Below are 21636 nucleotides of genomic sequence, written 5' to 3'. Positions count from 1 at the left end.
TGTAAAGATCCACTTCATCCTATCAGTTAAGATAACCGTCAGCTGCTGCATCCCAGACGCCGCTGCCCTGATGAATAGTCCTACCAAGGCGCTTGCCAACAGTGTGAACTGGGGCAGCCCCACATTTGCTTAAGTCTTCTGATAAATACTTGTTCTAAATTGGTTTTGGTGTTGTGCAATGTCTCCTCAGTCCCAGCTGCAAGTTTATCCACGTGGCTGTGCCGGCGATCTTAACAGCTATCTGTGCTGTATGGCGTCCTTGTCACGGTCCCAGGCTCCTCTTTGCCTTCCTGTTTTCCCTCCTGAACTCTTTCGCCACTATTCAGGCTCCAGTTTATAGATCGTACATCTCCCCATCTGCTGATTGGGGTAGTTCTGTCTTCACTTGATTCTGTATTTGGGACAGAAGTGTAGAGAGTTTCATGCAGTAACACAATATCTCATCCTCACAGTGGCCTGTTTTCTGGCTTCCATTACGTCTCGGGACAATTCCTGTGTTTGGCGGCCTACCAAACAAAATCTCAAACGGGCTAAGATTAGCTCTCCCTCTCCTCCTAGATCTCATACGCATTAGCACAATTGGAAGTGCCTTTGTCCATGTCAACCCTAGTTCCTCACAGCATTTTGTCAATTTATTTTTTAAGGTAGAATTTTCTCTTTCCGCTGCTCGACACCTCGTTTGGTGGTAGGCACAGTGTTATCTCATGTTTATTCCCAAATACTCACTAATCTACTGGAGGGCATAGAACATAGAACATAGAATAATGCAGCGCAGTACAGGCCCTTTGGCCCTCGATGTTGCGCCGATCCAAGCCCAGCTAACATACACTAGCCCACTATCCTCCATGTGCCTATCTAATGCCCGCTTAAATCCCCATAAAGAGGGAGAGTCCACCACTGCGACTGGCAGGGCAGTCCATGAACTCACGACTCGCTGAGTAAAGAACCTACCCCTAACATCTGTCCTATACCTACCACCCCTTAATTTAAAGCTATGCCCCCTTGTAATAGCTGACTCCATACGTGGAAAAAGGTTCTCATGGTCAACCCTATCTAAGCCCCTAATCATCTTGTACACCTCTATCAAGTCACACATAAACCTTCTTTTCTCCAAGGAAAACAACCCCAAGTGCCTCAACCTTTCCTCATACGATCTTCCTACCATACCAGGCAACATCCTGGTACACTTCCTCTGCACCCGTTCCAGTGCCTCCACATCCTTCCTATAGTATGGCGACCAAAACTGTACACAATATTCCAAATGCGGCCGCACCAGAGTCTTATACAACTGCAACATGACCTCAAGACTCCGGAACTCAATTCCTCTACCAATAAAAGCCAGTACGCCATATGCCTTCTTCACCGCACTATTTACCTGGGTTGCAACTTTCAAAGATTTGTGTACATGGACACCAAGATCCTTCTGCTCATCCACACTACCAAGTATCCGACCATTAGCCCAATACCCCATCTTTTTGTGACACTTACCAAAGTGAATCACCTCACACTTAGCTATATTGAACTCCATTTTCCACCTTTTTGCCCAGCTCTGCAGCTTATCTATTTCCCACTCTAACCTGCCACATTCTTCCTCACTGTCTACAACTCCTCCGACTTTCGTATCATCCACAAACTTGCTCACCCAACCTTCTAACCTCTCTTCCAGGTCATTTATAAAAATGACAAACAGCAATGGTCCCAAAACAGATCCTTGCGGAACACCACTAGTAACGGCACTCCAACATGAACGTTTACCATCAACTACTACCCTCTGTCTTCTTCCAGCCAGCCAATTCCTAATCCAAACCTCCAACTCACCCTCAATGCCATACCTCCGTATTTTTTGCAGTAGCCTACCATGGGGAACCTTATCAAACGCCTTACTAAAATCCATATACACCACATCTACTGCTTTGCCCTCGTCCACCTCCTTACTCACCTTCTCAAAGAATTCAATAAGGTTTGTGAGGCACGACCTGCCCTTCACAAAACCATGCTGACTATGCTTGATCACATTATTCCGATCCAGATGTTCATAAATCCTATCCCTTACAATTCTCTCTAAGACTTTGCTCACAACAGAAGTGAGACTCACTGGCCTATAGTTACTAGGGTTATCCCTACTCCCCTTCTTGAACAAGGGAACCACATTTGCTAGCCTCCAATCTTCTGGCACTACTCCTGTAGACAACGAGGACATAAAAATCAAGGTCAATGGCTCTGCAATCTCCTCTCTTGCTTCCCAGAGAATCCTAGGATAAATGCCATCAGGCCCAGGGAACTTATCTATTTTCACCCTTTCCAGATTTTCCAACACATCTTCCCTACATACCTCAAAGCCATCCATTCTACTTAATTGTGACTCAGTATTCACATCGGCAACAATGTCCTGTTCCTGAGTGAATACTGACGAAACGTACTCATTCAGTGTCTCCCCAATCTCTTCAGCAAATACTTAACTACGCCATTATGGACAAATGATGTCCCACTGTCACTACTAAGCCTAGAGTGTCGGTTTGCTCGCTGAGCTGTAGGTTTGATATCCAGACGTTTCATTACTTGGCATATGGAGGTTGGTGTGCTAGTGTAGGTTAGGTGGGCTTGGATCGGCGCAACATCGAGGGCCAAAGGGCTCTGTATTTTTCTATGTTCTTTGTTCTAGGTAACATCATCAGTGACGAACTCCAAGTGAAGAGAAGCTGTTGTCTCCTGCTTTCTAGTTATATGTTTGTCCAGGATGGGATTCCTGGGGTTTGTGGTGATGCCATTTCCTGTTCGTTTTCTGAGGGGTTGATACATACTATCTAGATATATGTCTTTTATGGCGTTGTGATTGGAGTGCTAGGTCTCAAAGAATTCTCTGGCATGTCTTTGCTTAGCCTGTCCCAGGATAGATGTGTTGCCCCAGACGAAATGGTGTTTATCTTTCATCCGTGTGAAGGGCTACGAGGGAGAGAGGGTCGTGTCTTTTTGTGGCTAGCTGGTGTTCTGTATCCTGGGGGATAACTTTCTTCCTGTTTGTCCTGTGTAGTGTTTGTGGCAGTCCTTGCATGGAATTTTGTATATGACGTTGGTTTTGTCCATGGGTTGTACTGGGTCTTTTAAATTTGTTAGTTTTGTTTCAGACTGTTGGTGGGATTCCGAAGGGTCTTAGTAGTGTGGCTGCCACTTCTGAGACTTCATTGATGTATTGAAAGGTCGATAGGGTTTCTGGCTGTGTTCGGTCTACTTGTCGTGGTTTGTTCCTGAGGAATCTGTGGACTGTATTTTTTTAAGTATCCGTTCTTCTTGAATACGTTGTATAGGTTGTTCTCCTCTGTTTTCCGAAGTTCGTCTGTGCTGAAATGTGTGGTGGTTCGTTTGAATAGTGTTCTGATACAGCTTCCTTTTTGCGTTTTGGGATGGTTGCTGGTGTAGTTAAGTATTTGGTCAGTGTTTGTCAGTTTGCTGTATATGCAGACACACCAGAGAATTCCGAGAGACCTCACACTCCAATCACAACGCCATAAACAAACACATAGATCGATTTACTATCTGTCAACCCCTCAGAAACGAATAGGAAATGACATCACCATGAACCCCAGGAACCCCATCCAGGACAAACATATAAATAGAAAGCAGGAGACAACATCTTCGCTTCTCTTGGAGGTCGCCACTGATGATGTTACCTAGCCAGGTAATGAAACGTCTGGATAACAAACGTACAGCTCAGCGAGCAAACCTACACCCTAAACCTCTACCGGAGCTATAAACTTTCACAAACCTTGGGACTACTAAGCCTCTCAGGGATGCTCCATCTCGGAATTATTTCAGTTGGGAAAGCTTTGGTTCCGGCACTGACATTCTATTTTGACGTGGGGAACGCTTGCACCCATTTGGAAAACATATCAACTATTACCAGACAATAACTTTTACCTTCGCAGTGTGTTAGTTCGGTAAAATCCAGTTGTAAATGTTCAAATTGTTTTTGGGGTTTCGGAAGTGCTACATGACTCATCCGTATTCCTCTCCCCACATTATTGTGGCACAGATAACACATCGTTCACAATATTTCTGGAAGTAATGAGTAAATCCCTCAGTGTACCACTGTGCTGAAATGCTGTCATATCTCCCCTCTTTTGACACATGTTCCTTACCGTGTGTCAGTTTGGCATAGAATGGAAATAATGATCGTGGGAGAAAAGGTTTAACATTGGGACCACACCATACCCCTGACCTCAAACTGCACTCTGCTTTTTCCCACAAAAACGTGTCTTCAAGCCTGGACTTCGACTGTGACTCCCGTACATCTGCTGTTTGGGTAAGGATTTTTGTAATTCCCATGTCAAACTGATCATTTACCGGCTGCTGGGCTGCCGTCCTTCCCGCTGAGTCTGCCCTTGCATTCCCTTGAGAAACGGAATCGTTATTTTTGCGTGTGTGGATCATATTTACACACAGCGATTGATTTAGGCAATACGACCGCTTCCAAGAGGTCAGAAATCAGATCACGGTGTGTGATGGGCTTTCCGGTGAAGGTCAAGAAGTCCCTGTATTTCCACAGGGTTCCAACATCATGTGCAACTCCGAATGCGTATCTGCTATCGGTTAAATATTTGCTGTGTTTCCCTTAGCCAATTTACATGCCTCAGTCAAGGCAATCAGCTCTGCTGCTTGCGCTGGCAGTTGACAAGCGAGTGATCCCGCTTTGAATACCTCCTGGGTAGTTACTACAGCATTCCCAATAAGATTCTGGCCTATCTCCTTTTTCCTGAATGCTGACCCATCCACACAAAAAACGCCATATTTAGATTCTGAAGTGGTGAATTCTGCAAGTCTTGTCTCGGCAGCACATTTAATTAATTACAGCGATACAATCATGTGGGTCTCCGTCTCATTTTCTAGTGAGAGGATTAGCAGCATTAAGGACGTTACATCGTTTTATTGCAATTTTAGGCTTCTCCAATAACACAGTATTGTATCTGAGTCAACGTGATGCCGACGTATGTGCTGTGTTTTGCTCGGAAAGCAGTAAGGATACTGCATGTGCGATCAAATTGGTTCAGTCGCCATAGCCGATTATATCCATGGACACTGCAACAGCCTTTTCAGTTGCAACCACAGCTCGCAGGCATTTACGCAATCCTGCCGCTACGAGGTCTAGCTTCGCCGAAAAATAAGCTGCCAGCCTGAATTTTCTCCCATGATCCTGCAACAACACAGATGTCATGCAGCCATGTTTCTCATCTACCGTTTGACCGAAGGCTTGTTTGCATTCGGAATCCCCTGTGTGGGTGGACTTTGAAACGTCTTTTTGAATTCAACTCGGCTGCTGGGATCCATTGCAACGGACCTTGGTTCTGCTCCCCTTTTCCATGGGCCGTGTCACTTCAGGGCGCCTCAAGATTTGTGTAATGTGGGATAAACATTCTTCAGTAGGAGCGTATCCCCAAAAAGGACAGCAATTGTTTCTTCATGTGAGGCCTTGGAATTTGCTGAATTACTCGCACTCTGTCTTCACGAATGGCCTTCTCTTGCTCAGATTTTAAGTGATTGAAGAACAGCACCTGTTGTTGCATAAATCGAAGCTTTGCGAGACTGACTTTGTGCCCTTCCCTCGTGCAATGCAAAGGAATCCTTCTCACATTGTTCCTCTGTCGGTGCTACTGTTAAGCAATCGTCTACAGATTGCAGAAGCGCAGACCCAGGGGTTAAAACAAGAGTCTCCAGACTCCTGCGTAGAGCCTCATTATATATGGTGGGTGACTCACAGTAACATTGACAAAGTCGTGTGAACACATAAGATTTCCCTTTGAATGAAAAAGCGAACCAGAATTGACTATCTGGATGCACCGTTACACTAAAGAACATATTTGCTAAATCCACAGCAGGGAACCATTTACTGTACGGTGGAAATTGAACTGATACAGTATGGGGTTTGGTAACATTTGTTGCGCGCGGGACAACACTGTTGTTGACTGCCTGCAGGTCATGAACAAACCTGCATTCCTCCGGTTCACTTGGAATTTTTGCCTTTTTGATCAGAAAAATGGGAGTTCTCACCGGTGAGTTTACGTAGGTGATTATCTCTCTAGCCTTTGGGAAGGATTGAAAGACTGGAGTAACTACGTCCATGACCTCGGGTTTTAACGGGTATTGTGTCCTGCAATGACGATACTCCGACTTCGTGGTTACTCGTATTGATTCACAACCTCGTATATGCCCCACATCCTATTTGCCTTTTACCCATAATTCAGTAGGGACCGCTATTAATCTTGGGTCTGTGAAGTTTATCTTCGGGAAACGCCAGGCCAGCCTTTTAGGCTCTTCAGAGCTAGCGGTGGTTATCTCGACTGTTCTATTGCCTGAGTTAGACAAATTAATTTCTTCCTATATGTCCGCACATCTGCATTGAACCACATACCCACATCGTCCCAGAACACCCAACATTTCGTTCTTTATGCCTTTAGTATCAATGGCCCCAAATCCTGCCACCAGTCACTGGACACCTTCGCCAGTGACACGCGAGGAGCGTTGACTTCCACATCAAAAATATAGAATTTACTTGCCGTCGCAGGTACTTTATATAAGTTCACACTGACTGCACATCTGCTATCCCTTCAATAAAATTCGCACAATAACAACTGACCTGGTTTAAACAATCTCCTGAACAAATACTTCTCTTATGGTTCCTCAAGGCTATCGTGGTGTATGTGTGCTGTGTAGTGCAGCATATTCCCGCAAAACAAAAATCGGTGTTAATAGGATTAACATGGTTACCTGCTTCCAAGGCGAGTGAATTGCTCACTGAACTCATTGCTCTCTGGCTTAATCGCCACTCATAGACATACACCAGGGGTCGTGGGTTGTATTTTGCAGTTTACACTTGTGAATCTTCCCTTTGAATTACCTGCAAACCCGTCGGAGTACTGAGCAAATACAACCCCAGTCTCACTATGAGATCCCGAGCCATCAAATGTAAAGGACATAATTCCGCTAACAAAATTGAGAATTAGAATGTATACACATTACTTATTTCACACAATATGCGTGCGGTAAAAGTCTCTCATATCACGACGCCTGATGCCTCCATTGAGTTCAGGAACATTCCACTCATCGTTATTGGCGTCAACTCTCTGAACTGTCTTGATTTGAGGAGTGAATGTGCTGGTCATGTATCTACCAAAAAGGTAACTGGTGTACCTTCCACATATAACATAGAGGTAGGCATTGACATATACGTATCATTGTTATATTGAACATATTGTCCACACTTCGCAATCTCAATGTTCACTGTAGAGTTGGGACACATCTCAGTGCCCGTTAGGTTAGTAGAAGTCATTAGCATAAGGGATTCTCCGTTGCCAAGTATAAAGGAAAGCGGTTTACCTGTACCTTGTGGCCTGCCCACCTCAACCTCATTCGTCCCCTGTCAGTCACCATGCTGTACAGCCTCCAGGCCTGATTGAGGCTGTCTATGCGGGCACTGTCTCGACCAGTGGTCCATTGCTCCGCAAACAAAGCACCAGCCAGATCTATCTCTGCAAGCGCACTTCCGCGATCCCTTCCTCTTTTGCGAACTCCACCTGTGCCTCTCCCTTTTCCCGCAGTTCCTCCCTCCAACGGCTGAACGACCACTTGCATCATAATAAGCTGAGGTTTATGTGATTGCTGTTCCATCTTTAATTTCCGTTTATGGTTCTCCTGGGCCAGCGATTTTTCAGCATGTATCACATATTGTTCTATCTAATTCAGCTTTGCCGTGTCCCCGGTAATACCCGTATATTTTACCTATTTTGTTGTTTCATACTTCATTCTATTGATGAAGCTGCTCCTCAGGTCTGCCTCATATGGTGTGATGTCTGCCGTCGCTATGTCCTTGGGTGGTATCAGTCCACAATAGACGTTATCGACGTTCGTGAGGCGCTTAAGGTACTGGGACATTGTCTCAACTTCTTTAGGGATTCTTGCTTCAATTGATTGTGGGTACGATATGCTATTGGTGATTCAGAAGACCCTGATGTGGCGACCGTTGACTTGGATCTGATCCAGTCTTAAGACACTGTACAATTTCATTAGGTTGTTTTCCGTGTGTGTGTGCATGTGCGTTGGTGTTTGTACGTGTACTTGATCTATCCTTTATTCGAGATTTTCTTTCCCTGAAATCAGGCTCAGCCTTCAACATGTTATAAGCACTCCAATTCACAGGTTCTATTTTACCCTTCCGTTTCTCCTTCTCTCTCTCCTCCAACGGTGACCTCAGCATTTGCAACTGCATGTTACTAAAACTTCCTTCCTCCAGAAAACCACATTCCTTGATTTACATTTTTAACTGCTTTACAGAAACTGGGCCATAATTATTTATCATATATTGTATTTTTTCTTGACCATTCCGAGTTGTCTGTCGACCGTCTTTTTGTTCGCTCTTGTTGGAGCCGATTTTCATGGATATTGGAAAAGTGAACATCTCTGTCTGTCTGTCTGTCTCTCTCTCTCACGATACCATAATCTTCTCTTTGCCAATATAACTTGTTTTTACCTGCCGAGGTCCCCTCTCATTGGTTGCGACCGCCTCATTGCCTTGGTTTTCACAAACCAAGAACCCACGTAACCGGTACAGCTTTGGCGACTCCAACGTGGCACATGGTGGCTTCAAGTCTATACCGACGTTAATCTTGCTGTCTCTTAAACTCTCTCGAGACGGCAATCCTTTCACTTGAGTTTTACTCGAATATCGCGTGAGAGTTCACTGGTCCCGCTTCCTGGTTCATGTATTCTCTTCGAACGAGTCTCCATGTCGGATTACTTTAGCCACAACTCTTACCCCGACCCTATTCGATTCGGAACGCGACTCTGGAGCGATCCACTTATCCCCAGTTCTCTCATGCAAAGGGGCCAATTCAGTGCTCGAGATGGAGTGAAAGACCTTCAAGGCAGTGGCGCGTACACCTCCTGGGAATCTTCAAAATCTTACCCAGTCGCAGGGTCCCAGGCGAGCCCCCAAGTTTACTGCCGTGGGATTTCAATCGATTCGACTCAAATGCTACCAAGAGCAAAGGAAAAGTTTAATTTTGAAATTTGCAGAGTGGACCCGACACATTCGCAAGACGCCTCATAAAATGGACGCCTGACGGTTTTCACATATTCCCTTTATACTATATATCGCCTTGCCTTATCACACCTCAAGCCAGGAACCTGGATCAGTCGAATTCCTTTCCACACATGGAGTTGCTTTTTCTAATTCATGGACTGCAGATATAATAGATTATTGGCCTTGAGAGTCAGCTGAAAATTAGGTTGAAATTTACATTTTTTCAGTGTTTTTGCAAAGTTAGGTCCATACTTCTTTGTTTCAAACTGATTTCACAAGACATGATAATTTTCCATGACAGGGGATCAGGCTGACAGTGACTGAATAAGTGTGATGGAGTGAGGATGATAGTGACACAATGAGGGTGAGGTGTCAGCGTGGTAGTGATGCAGACTATGTGAGTGGATCAGGCAGATATGTACGCAGTTTGGGGGGGTCAGAGTGATTGTGATGCAGTAAGTCTGAGGGATCAGACCGATAGTGACGCAGTAAGTGTGAGGTGGTCAGGGTGACAGTGACGCAGTAAGAGTGAGTGGTCAGTTTGATAGTGACACAGTAATTGGAGAGAGATCAGGCTGATAGGGATGCAGTAAGTGTTACTATGTCAGGCTGATCCTGACGCATAACGTGGGAGAGGACAGGGTGATAGTGACGCAGTAAGTGTGCAGGGGTCAGGCAGAGACTGTCGCAGTGAGTGTGAGACAGTCAGGGTGATAGTGAGGGAGTAAGTGTGTGCGTTCAGGCTGGCAGTGACACAGTAAGTTGTGAGCATCAGGCTGATAGTGGCCAATAAAAGTGAGGTGTTAGGGGAATAGTGACGCAGTAAGTGTGAGGTGTCAGGCTGTTAGTGATGCGGTAAGTGTGAGGGGTCAGTCTGATAGTGAAGCAGTAAGTGTGGTGGGGTCAGGCTGACAGTGTCACAGTATGTGTGCGGGGTCAGGCTGATAGTGATGCAGTAAGTGTCCGTGAGTCAGAGTGATCCTAATGCAGGAAATGTGAGGGGACAGGGTGATAGTGACGCAGTGAGTATGAGGGGGTCAGCGTGATGGTGACGGAGTAAGTGTGAGTGTTCAGGCTGATATTGATGCAGTATGTTGAGGGCGTCAGGCTAATACTGGCCAGTAAGTGTTAAGTGACAGGGTGGCAGTGATGCAGGAAATGTGAGGAGTCAGACTGATAGACACTGTGAAATTGTGAGGGGTCAGGCTGAAGGTGATGCAGGAAGTGTGCGAGTGTCAGGCTGATAGTGACGCAGTAAGTGTGTTGGGAGCAGAGTGATAGGAACGCAATAAGTGTGAGCGGCTCTGGATGACAGTGACAGGTCAGTATGAGGGGGAGTATGGGAGTGATCCAGTGAGTGTGAGGTGTCAGGATGACAGTGAAACAGACTGTGTGAATGTGTCATTGTGATGGTGACATGGCAAGTGTGATGGGGTCAGGGTGACAGTGACGCAGTGAGTGTGAGATGTCAGTGTGATAGTGACGCAGAACATTTGAGGGGCCAGGCTTATAGTGACGCAGTATGGGCAAGGGGTCAGGGTGACAGTGATGTAAATGCACTCACAGGGCCAGGTTGTCGTAAAGCTGTAAGTGTGAGTGTCTCAGGCTGATAGTGATGAAGTAAATGCGACGGGGTAAGGTGGATAATGTTGCAGTAAGAGTGCAGGGGTAGTGCTAGAAGTGACGCAGTAAATGTGAATGTTGAAGCTGATACTGACGCATTAAGTTTAAGGGGATCAGTCTGATCTTGACGAAGTATGTATGACATTGTCAGGATGATAGTTACGCTGTAAGTGTATGGGGGCACAATGATCTTGATGCAGCAAGAGTGGCGAGTCAGGGTGATAGTGACGCAGTAAGCATGAGTGGGTAAGTCTTATAGTGACGCAGTATATGTGAGGGAGTCAGCCTGGTCGTGGCGCAGTATGTGTGAGATGGTCAGGCTGATATTGATGCAGTCTGACCCCTCACACCTACTGTGTCACTATCAGCCTGACTCCATCACATTTATTGTGTCAGTATCAGACTGACGCAGTTGGGGTCAAAATGATAGTGACGCAATAGGTGTAAGCGGCTCAGGATGATAGTGACACAGTGGGTGTGAGATACCAGTGTGATAGTAACGTAGTAAGTGTAAGTGTAAGGCCCTCAGTGTGATAGTGCCACAGCAAGTGTGGGGTGTCAGGGTGTAAATGACGTCGTAAGTAAGAGAGGGGCATTGCGATAGTGAAGCAGTAAGTGTGAGGGGGTCAGGCTGATAGTGACACAGTCAATGTGACGGGGCAGTGTTTTAGTGACAAGATAAGTGTGAGGCGTCAGTCTGATACTGACACAATAAATGTGATTGAGTCAGGCTGATAGTGATACAGTAAGTGTGAGGAGTCAGACAGATAGTGACACAATAAGAGTAAGGATTCAGGGTGATAGTAACATGGGAAGTGTGAGGGCGTGACTGAAAGTGAAGCAATAAGTGTGTGGTGGTTAGGCTGATGGTGACGCAGTAAAAATAAGGCCGACAAGGTGAAAATGGCAAAGACTGTGTGAGTGGGTCAAGGTGATAGTGACGCAGTAAATGTGAGGAGGTCAGGGTGAAAGTGACGCAGTAAATGAGAGAGGATCAGAGTGAGAGTGACGCAGTAAGTCTGAGGGGTCAGACTGATATTGACGCAGTAAGTGTGAAGGGGTCGAGCTGATAGTGACACAGTCAGTGTGAGGGGAGAGAGTTTTAGTTACGCAGTAAGTGCAAGGCGTCAGACTGAAACTGATACAAAAAGTGTGAGTGGTTCAGAGTGATAGTGACGCAGTACGTCTGAGGAGTCAGGCTGATAGTGACGCAGTCAGTGTGATGGGGCAGAGTTTTAGTAACATGGTAAACGTGAGGCGTCAGTCTGATACTGACGCAAAAAGTGTGATGGAGGCAGGCTGATAGTGACGCAGTAGGTTTTAGGAGTGAGGGTGATATTAACATAGGAATTGCGAGGCGTAACTGATAGTGACGCAATATTTGTGGGGCTGTCAGGCTGATAGTGATGCAGTAAAAATGAGGATGTCAAGGTGGAACTGGTGCAGTAAGTGTGAGGAAGGCAGATGGACAGTGACGCAGTAAGTGTGAGAGGTTCACGCTGATATTGAGGCATGCAAGTGTGAGGGGCTAGGTTGATAGTGACGCTGTGTGCCGGCGGGTCTGGCTGATAACGACGCAGAGAATGTGAGTGTCTCAGTATGACAGTGACGCATTGCGTGTGAGAGGGTCAGGGTGATAATGACAGAGGAAGTGTGAGGTGGTGAGTTTGATAGTGATGCTGTAATTGTGAGCTTGGTCAGCGTGATAGTGAGGGGCTCAGGCTGATAGCGACACAGCAATTGTGAGGAGGTCAGGGTAGTAGTGACGCAAAACGTGTGAGCGGGTCAGGCTAATAGTGATGCAGTGAAGGTGAGAGTGTTGGTGTGCTAGTGACGCAGTAAGTGTGAGCCGCTCAGGATGATAGTGTCACAACATGTGCGAGGTTTCAGGTAGACACCCATGCAGTAAGTGCGACGTGTTCAGGGTGAAAGTGACACAGACACATTGAGGGTGTCAGATTGAAAGTGACACAGGAAATGTGAGGGGACAGGTTGATAGTGACACAGTAAGTGTAAGGGGTCAGGCTGATAATGATATATTAATTGTGATGGAGTCAGGATAATAGTGGTGCAGTGAGTATGAGTTGTCAGGGTGATAGTGACACACACACGGTGTGAGTGGGATAGAGTTATAGTGATGCAGCAAGTATGAGGAGGTTAGAGTGATAGTGTGCAGGGTCTGGCTGAAGGTGACGCAAGAAGAGTGAAAGGTTCAGGGTGATCTGGACGCACTAAGTTTGGGGGCTCAAGGTGATAGTGATGCTGTAAGTATGAGTGGGTCAGTCTGATCGTGACGCAGTACATTTGAAGGGATCAGGCTGGGAGTGATGCAGTAAGCGTGAGGGGGTCAGGCTGATATTGATGCACTAAGTGAGAGGGTATCAAGGTGATGGTGACGCATGAAGTGTGAGCAGGTTAGAGAGAGAGTGACGCCGTGAGTGAGTGGGGTTTGGCTGATAGGGATGCAGTAGGTGCGCATGTGTCAGGGTGTGAGTGATGCAGGAAGTATGAGGGTGCCAGAAGTATAGTGACGCATCAAGTATGAGGGGGTCAGAGTGATTGTGACGCAGTAATTCTGAGGGGATCAGGGCGATACCAACGCAGTCAGCATGAGGGTGTCAGGCTGTTAGTGACGCTGTCAGTGAGAGTGCCTCAGCCTAATAATGATGAAATAAATTTGAGAGAGTAATTCTGCTTGTCAGGTGATAAGTGTGAGTGAGTCAGGCTGGTAGTGATGCTGTACGTGTGAGTGTTGAAGCTCATAGTGAAGCAGAAGGTGTGAGGTGGTCACTGTGATTGTGAGGCAGTAAATGTGAGAGGGTCAAGATGATAGTGACATAGTTAGTTTGAGGAGGCAGTGTTGTAGTGACACCGAAAGTGTGAGGCGTCAGTCTGATACTTACATAATAAGTGTGATGGAGTCAGGCTGATAGTGACACAGTAAGTGTAAGGAGTCAGGGTGATAGTAACATAGGAAGTGTAAGGGTGTGACTGATAGTGACAAAGTCAGTGCTTGGCAGTCAGGCTGATAGTGACGCAGTCAAAATGATGGTCTCGAAGTGAAGGTGGCGCAGTAAATGTGAGGGCGCCAGATGGATAGTGATGTAGTAAGTTTGAGGGGTTCACGCTGATATTAAGGCGGTAAGTGTGAGGGGCAGGTCTATAGTGATGCAGTAAGTGTCGGCGGGTCAGGCTGATAGTGATGCATTCAAAGACCAAATATAAAAGGCTCACTGTAGCGCTGATTAGTGAGACTTCTCAAGGCTAAGACAAAAATCAATATTTCTCATCCTGGTCATAAATCACAATGCTTCATTTTAAAATTCTCCTCTCCTGCTTCTAGATTCACCAATGAGGGAACAAAATTTAATTGCACCACCCTGTTTATCTCTTCAAATATTTTGCAACTCTCAATGAGATTACCTCTCTTGTTTTGAAACTGTTAAAAAAAGGCTGGATTTGCCCAATTAAAATTCAGAGGACTAACGTTCATCCATTATATCAAGGCGAAACACCATTCGTGGTATTCCTCATATGGCATTAGTATCTTTCCTAAATTGAGGATTGTAATTCCTCATACTGTCGTCCAAGTGCGGTTGAACTGAGCCACCATACATTGGAAATAATGCTTCGTTCTCGTGCCCTGAAATCCTTCTGCAGCTTTCACAACAGACTTCTACAACGGCTACTAGACTGTAATGACTTATTAAAAACTTCTCCAAGATGCATTTCTAAACATCTGTACATCAGACTTTCTACTTCAAACCTTCGACAAATAATCTCCACACATTTCCCTCCTGACAAGTATGATAAAGTCAAATCGTTGCTATTTATTAGATCATGAGGGACATGGATAGGTTGACTCGTCACGGTGTTTTCCGGCTGGTGAGGAAGTCAAAATTTAGAAAACATCGGTTTACATTTAGAGGGTAACGATTTAAAAGGGACGTCAGGGGCAACTTTTTCAGTCGTGTCCAGAATGAGCTGTCAGAGAAATTGTTGTAGACTGGTACAACTGTAACATTTAATGGCATCTGGATGGATATAGAGTAACAAGGTTTTGAGGGATGTGGGCCAAATGTTGGCAAATGGGACCTATTAATTTAGGATAACTGTCCACCATGGTCAAGTTGGAAAGAAGGACCACTTTCCGTGTTCTTTTGTTCAAGGACTTGATGACTCTAGAACAACCGCAAAAACTTTGCAAATAATTCCGTCAAGACGATTTCAAGTTCCAAATCTTTGGTTAATCTTCCCCTTTTGCGCTCACAAATTCATTACCTGATGTCAGAACTTATGGATTAGTTGCTGGATCCATTCATGTAAATTGGTTCTGCATTCTTTCTAATTCCGATATTGTTTTTACGAATGTAGCTAGTGTTTATGGACTTAGCATCAATATTTCTAATACCATATTTCGATGAATATTAAAACACAACAGCATATCTAATTTGGCACCAGATGATGAGCAATTGAGTCAAAATCGATCGGACGCAGTGAGACAATGATCCTCTCTTCGTGTGGTGTACATCCGTGACTCTATAATTCTACGAAGAATCATTCCCATAACTTCAGCTGTGTCAGAATCTAGTTTGCGGTGAAAGCCTGTCAATCTGCGAAGGTACCGTTCGTCTGGGCATCTGCAAAGGATTTGGCGAAATCTTTGGGTCTTGACAATTTGTTCTTCCAACAAATGAATTCAGTTATTTTACTATGAAAATTGACAGACTTGCCGCAGCTGTGATGGCCGAGAGGTTAAGGCGTTGGTACTTGAAATCCAATGGGGTCTCCCTGCGCAGGTTCGAATCCTGTTCACAGCGTAGAATCTTTTAAAAGTCATTAATTCATTTGCAGAATTTGAATTTCGTGGAGCTTGAGCTTTGCATTCAATCGAAAGTAAGTTTTCAACTGTGAAGAATCCGAAGTAATTTCAAGACTGACCCAGTCATCTAATTGAATAAATTATGTGTCGAGACACAAAAAGCCACCAACTTCCAACACGAATCAGTGTCAACACATTTGTCGAACTATCATGAAATTTGGATGTTTGGGGGGTGGAATTCAGCAAAACAAGAAGCAATGCAATACATTTACCTGCAGGTGATGACATCTTTTTCAGGATCAGTTGAAAGTCAAGCTGAGAAAGTTCAACCTAATTTACAGCTGACTCTCAAGGCCAATAATCTATTATATCAGCAGTCAATGAATTAGAAAAAAGCAATTCCATGTGTGGAAAGGAACTCGACTGATTCAGGTTCCTGGCTTGCGATGTGAAAAGGCAAGGCGATATCAGCGGAGTAGAATTTTCTGGAAATATTAGAAATGGGATGTTAACGGTCTTCTGCTGTCCACATTCATAAGAAACTGTGCATTAAGAACTGAAATTGAAAATTAACGATGAAAATCAGACTTAGCCCTCTGTTTGTGGTGTAGCATTGTTCAGAACAATTGGTTGTTGTTGAGGCTAAAATTGACCAAAATAATCGATGGGGAACTTATCCACGGCCTTCGTTGGAGCAGTTGGTGTGGAGAGGTCAGCTTGAAGAACCAAATGCCAATTATTCATCATGGCTGTCTGAATTGCTTAGTTAAACATACTCCCAGTTTAATGAAAAAAAGTTTTGCTATCGGAGCTAGATGTTTTCGTGTCAGCATGTTCAGATATGAGAAGACACTCCATGGAGTAGATGTGACTTAAATATTGACTTTAACGTCAGAGATGTTGACACATTTCTGCACCAGAACAGCACTACCATTGGTATCAAATCAAACTGAACAAAGGACTAGTCACTTCGACATTTCCTGTCTGCAGACTCTGCCAATAGACCGTTCAGGCCCGATGTAGGAATAGGGCGTGGTGACATCTGTTCGCAAGTGGATCACTTCATTCTTGCTCACGATCCGTAAACCGTAATTCATTTTGAACTTCTTCGCCATCAGCATGATAAGTGGTACATAATGCACAGGTTTGCTTCTCGAAAGAAAGAGTGAAATCTTATTCAATGCAGACGCAAATTCAAGTTGTCCCTGGTCGACCAGAAGACAGATGTCGCGAAACAAAGTGAATACAGAAAACAATCAATGTTTTCTGGGAGTCAAAAAGATGTACTGGAAGAACGGAAACATATATTTGGAACTAAAGTCACATACCACTTCCACAGACTAAATGTTCTTGAACCGTTATCTTAATTTGACCTTCATGTCCACCATTGCTGGAAAAATTATGTTAACAACTCAGAACTTTGTGTTCTTTGATATTCTCTCCTTCATGTTTCTCTTGATTTTAAAACTCAAACCGAGCAATAGTAATGCGCCCTACTTCATTTGCAAAGATCAGAAGAAGATCAATTTATAAGAGAACAGAAATAAAGCTACGTCTGTCTTTCGAGAGAAAACACAGTTACCATTTCGACTCCAAAAAGTCTTCTTCAGAAGTCTGCGCAATGAACTCGAAATAGTAGACCGAAAATGAAAAAAAGATGCCAAAATGCCGCGAATACACCACCCGCAAGTGCCTCAAGTCCTACTCGAATATGCCGGATTACTACCATCAACATCAGTGGAGAACGGAACAAAGCTCATTCTGCAGTTGTCAACCTGTTATGACGTAGTTTGTAAAGTCAGAAATCTGATTCGGTAAAAAGCGGGATGAGAGCGGGATATAGGAAGTCTGAAAAAAACAAGTGCGTGCTTTGCTTTGAAGAAGGTTGGCAGTGATGAAAATGGAAATTAACTACAGTAAGGGGGGCTGAATTAATACTCAGAATCGTTGCAACACACAGGGACGCAATTCTTTTTGCGAGGTTTCTGTTCTGCCATTTTATAATCACGACTGCTGTCGGGTTTGGTTTCTATTCCAGGCTTAGGTGACAGCCTGATGGAAGTTTGCACATTCGCCCAATTTCTGTGTGGTTGCTCTGGTTTGCTACCACATTCCAAACATTTGCAGGTTATTTGGAATCGCCATTGAACGCACACGGTTACAGAGACAGTGATGTCTCTGTAATAGGAGTGTCTGGATAGGACGTACTTCAGAGGATTTTTGTGAACTTAAATAGACAGTGTGGGGTAAGTCTGCTGTTTTTTGGGTGAGCTACATGGACAGAGAGGGGTCAGGGTCTTCTTCACTGAGGGAGATACGTTGACAGAGTTGGGTTAGTTGCTCTTACCTGTTTCAGTCACGCAGATACAGTAGGGTCAGTCTGCCTTTCCCTGGGCGAATGTCTTTCACAGAGTGGTGACAGTCTGCTCTTCCCTGCCTGAGTGAAATAGAAAGAGCGGGGTCAGTATTATCTTCCCTCGATAATTAATGTTGACAGTCTGGCTTCCGTCTGCTCTTCCCTGGCGAGTTACATTGGTGGAGTGGGGTTAGTGTTCATTCATTGGGTGAGTGCCATAGACGGAATGGGATCAGTCTGCTCTTCCCTGAGGGAATTACATTTATAGAGTGGGGTCAGACTGCTCTTCAGAGAATGACTTATATTGACAGTGTGGAATCAGTCTGCTGAGTTACACTGAGATTGTGGGGTCAGTCTGTCCTTCCCTGGGTGAGTAACACTGACTGAGTGGCGTCAGTTTGCTCTTCCCTCAGTGAGTTACATTGACAGAGTGGCGTCAGGAGTGGCGTCTTTGAGGAGTTGACAAAAGTAACTCGTCCCCTACATCTTTGGGATAATTAGGGATGGGCAGTGAATCTTATCTCATTGAAAGACAACTGTGTCCCAGAAATGCATTTCTAATAATTGCATGTACTAATTCGACACTGCAAGTGGACGGGAATAACTTGAGGAGAGGTGCAGGGTAGAATAATTAAAGTCAAATGCACTGATGCCGAGGAGACATGACACAAGATGTGAATGTGGAGCTAATGGTGCAAGGCTCAGTGTCAGTGCTATTGGTTCAGCATTTATTTCTCACTGTTCGCAATGACTCACACACCACTGCTGTCAATTCACAACAATGAGCCTGTTCATCTTGGTTTGAACATCCCTGCGTGTGTATTAACGTGGTTAATGGGACGCGAGAGGAGATGAGCACATCCTGTTTATTCTGTCAGTTTAAACAGATGAAAATATCGGTTGGATGCCAATGCAAAAGGATACTGTCTTTTTCTGTGCCTTTTCAGTAGGGCATGCTCAGCATTGAAATGTCTGTTTCTGCACAAACAGAGTTTGATTGCCATTTATACTGAGCAACGCTAATACAGAAAACGCGTTTTCGAATTCCTGTGATCAAGTAGTTCAGACATTGCACATATGGACGAGAAATCTGGCTTTTAACGTGGCGCCGTTGCTTAGCTGGTGAAAGCACCTCCCATCACACTGGTGCCTGCTCATTGTATTGAAAGCTCGTTATTTCTCGCAAGTATTGTGTTGCTGATCGAGAAACTCAGTGTCTGTTTGAATTGCTTTATATTCTGATTTCGAGATCCGGCTTCATTTTCCAGGTTTAAATCCAGTAGTGTATGTTGCTCTTTTTAACTACTATTTTAACCTGGAGATTCTTCCCGCAGTTCCACAAGCACTTTTGCTTCTCATCCTCTTATTCTCATTCCTTCATTCCCAGTTTTGTGGAAATTAAGTGGTGAGGCAGGAGACACTGCAGCATTCCCGGGGAATGTTATGGTAATGGCACTGACACCACGACATGATCACCCTCATTCTCTGCTGTCACCATTCATTTGTTGTACACCAAAAGTAAATGCATCCTTGTTCTTCTTCAGCTATCATGTAATTACTTTCTTTTTCTGTTGGATAAGGAATTCAACTTTAACTTCGAAAGGGTCTTTAGATTTTGAGGAAGAAATGTCTCCTTGCCTCAGGTCGAAGTGACAGACGCATTATTCAGAGAATGTGAGACGACTTCGACCGACTCCAGCCAGGCGTCAGAAAGCCTCTCAGCAGTTCGAGTCTCAAACTGTCTCTGAATGTCATGCTTTTCAAGAGCAGAAATGGGAAATGAGGGATATGGACAGCCAGAGAGTTGGAGAATGTGAAAAAGGCCCAGGAGGATACAGAGACAAATATAGAAAAAACAAAGACAAAATTTGAGGCAGATACTGAAAGAAACAATTCTCCATTCAACGCGACTGCTAAATAACAGAAAGCAAAAGGAAATGTAGCCATTAAAACGTAGCCTTCCACCAGCTCAGGAAAATGAAAGTAGCATGACAGCTGATTAAGTCCTTTTAAGATTGTAAATTCGACGTTTGTAAGCTCAAGAGTGATTTTGATAAATATCCTGATTCGACAGGTAAGATTATCATTTTCCCAACAGTATAATCTAGAAATCTATAACTAACCTGTTTCCTGTCCATCTTAAAAAAAAATCTGTTTCTCTCCACAGATGTTGCCAGGTGTAGCGGGTTTCTCTATCAATTCTCGTTTTTAGTTCAGCTTTCCATAACCTGCATCTTTCTGATTTTTGATATTCTGGCACAAAACCAAGCATTACCAGGTTCGGACCAGTGATCAGAAATACTGGTACCACGATATATTTGCACAATAAAACGTTCATTCCCTGTCCGAAAATAGAACTAACTGCCATGGCAGTTCTAGTTCCAAATCCTACCTACGTCATTACACTGAATGAAGACAGACGCTCTTGCACTTATTCTCAATGAAATGGCTTTTCCCTTTGATTTCTGATCAGTTTCACTGCAGATTGTTTTCTGCTCGTCTTCAAGTTTTGCAGAATGGGAAAGCCCATTTGGCCCATGGTGCAGTCTGGTTTAAAGACATTCGTCTATTCCATTCCCAGTTTCCAGCTTTGGTCCATAACCTTCTGTGTTCTGATGTTTCCAGTGCAAATGGCAGTGAGGTTCTCGCTTTGATCCTAGATGACACAACAATGGGATTGAAGTTTGACATAGTCACACTGTGTTATTACCCACGTCTTGTCTCCCACAGAAAGAGACACGCAGACACATTCCCCGAGAGTGGCAGAGTTCTCAGGATTTGATCAGCTCCTTGTACTTCACTTCAGCTATCCGCTCCAACATGCAAGTTCAACCGCCAAAAGGCAGCTTTTGGTTAAACCAAAGCCAGTTCTACAGACAATGAGAGACGTTGCTCTGAGCTAGAATTTGAAGTGGGCGAAAGAAAGTGTAAATTCGAAAACCCAAACCCTTCCGTTCCTGACAGATAACAGGAGTGGACTAGCACGCTGCATCCTCGTGATTTTAAATGCGAACCGATAATCCCCTAACTCGACGTCAGGAGTGTTACCAATACTGTCACTGACCCAAAGACCAGGTTTGGCTGTGACAGTTTGTCTATAGGTAATGTAAACGTCCACATCAGGGGAACAGCATTCACAAGGTGAAAAATCAGCAAACATAATCGCCATCACTGTTTCACTTGGAATTCCCCACTCTGTGAACCATTTCCTTTCACTGTACTTTCACATTTGAAGTTTTTTACATTCCAGAGCCTGAACTATTTCAGCGAGAAACCACTGGTCATTTCGAGCCCGTCATCCGGAATGAGGCGAGTTGAGCGATGCCTTTCTTGCTGCCAAAACATCAGCGCATACAAAACAAGCTCGTGTTAGCATCAGTCTTTTATTAACTTGCTGCAGTATATCTGCTGAACAACATCAGATTATCACAGCATTGCTTTCTTCACATTGAAACCAAGGGTGATAGTATGAACCGACTTGGGAACATGGAGAGAGAAACAGTGCTGGGGAAGACGATTATGACGTGAAGAGAAGCCACTAAAGTTTGTACAGGTCCCAAAGGTGACTGCAGTATCAATGGACATCCCTGCATACGTGTCTGATTTTGCATTGCCCAGAACAGGCCTTCATTCCCAGTCAGGAAATGAAGATTTAATTCTCTTCTTGTGAATTATCCGAATGAAAACTAAATCCTGGTTGCACCCAGAACACACACGCGGATCCTGCCAGAACAATTCAGTGATCGATCAGCATCTGTCTGGAAG

The 21636-nt window shown here is 44.5% G+C and overlaps 1 non-coding gene across 1 annotated transcript; it reads left to right on the top strand.

Annotated features, from left to right (window-relative positions):
- Positions 1-15430: 15430 nt before the first annotated feature.
- On the top strand, positions 15431-15513 carry trnas-uga (transfer RNA serine (anticodon UGA)). Its single transcript has one exon. It is a non-coding gene; the product is annotated as a tRNA-Ser (tRNA).
- Positions 15514-21636: the final 6123 nt, after the last annotated feature.

The sequence above is a fragment of the Chiloscyllium plagiosum genome, unplaced genomic scaffold (assembly GCF_037043375.1).
Source record: "Chiloscyllium plagiosum isolate Xiang-an unplaced genomic scaffold, Cpla_swu_hap1 HiC_scaffold_39, whole genome shotgun sequence".
In the NCBI taxonomy this organism is placed as follows: domain Eukaryota; kingdom Metazoa; phylum Chordata; class Chondrichthyes; order Orectolobiformes; family Hemiscylliidae; genus Chiloscyllium; species Chiloscyllium plagiosum.
This window is presented reverse-complemented; position numbering and strand designations above follow the sequence as displayed.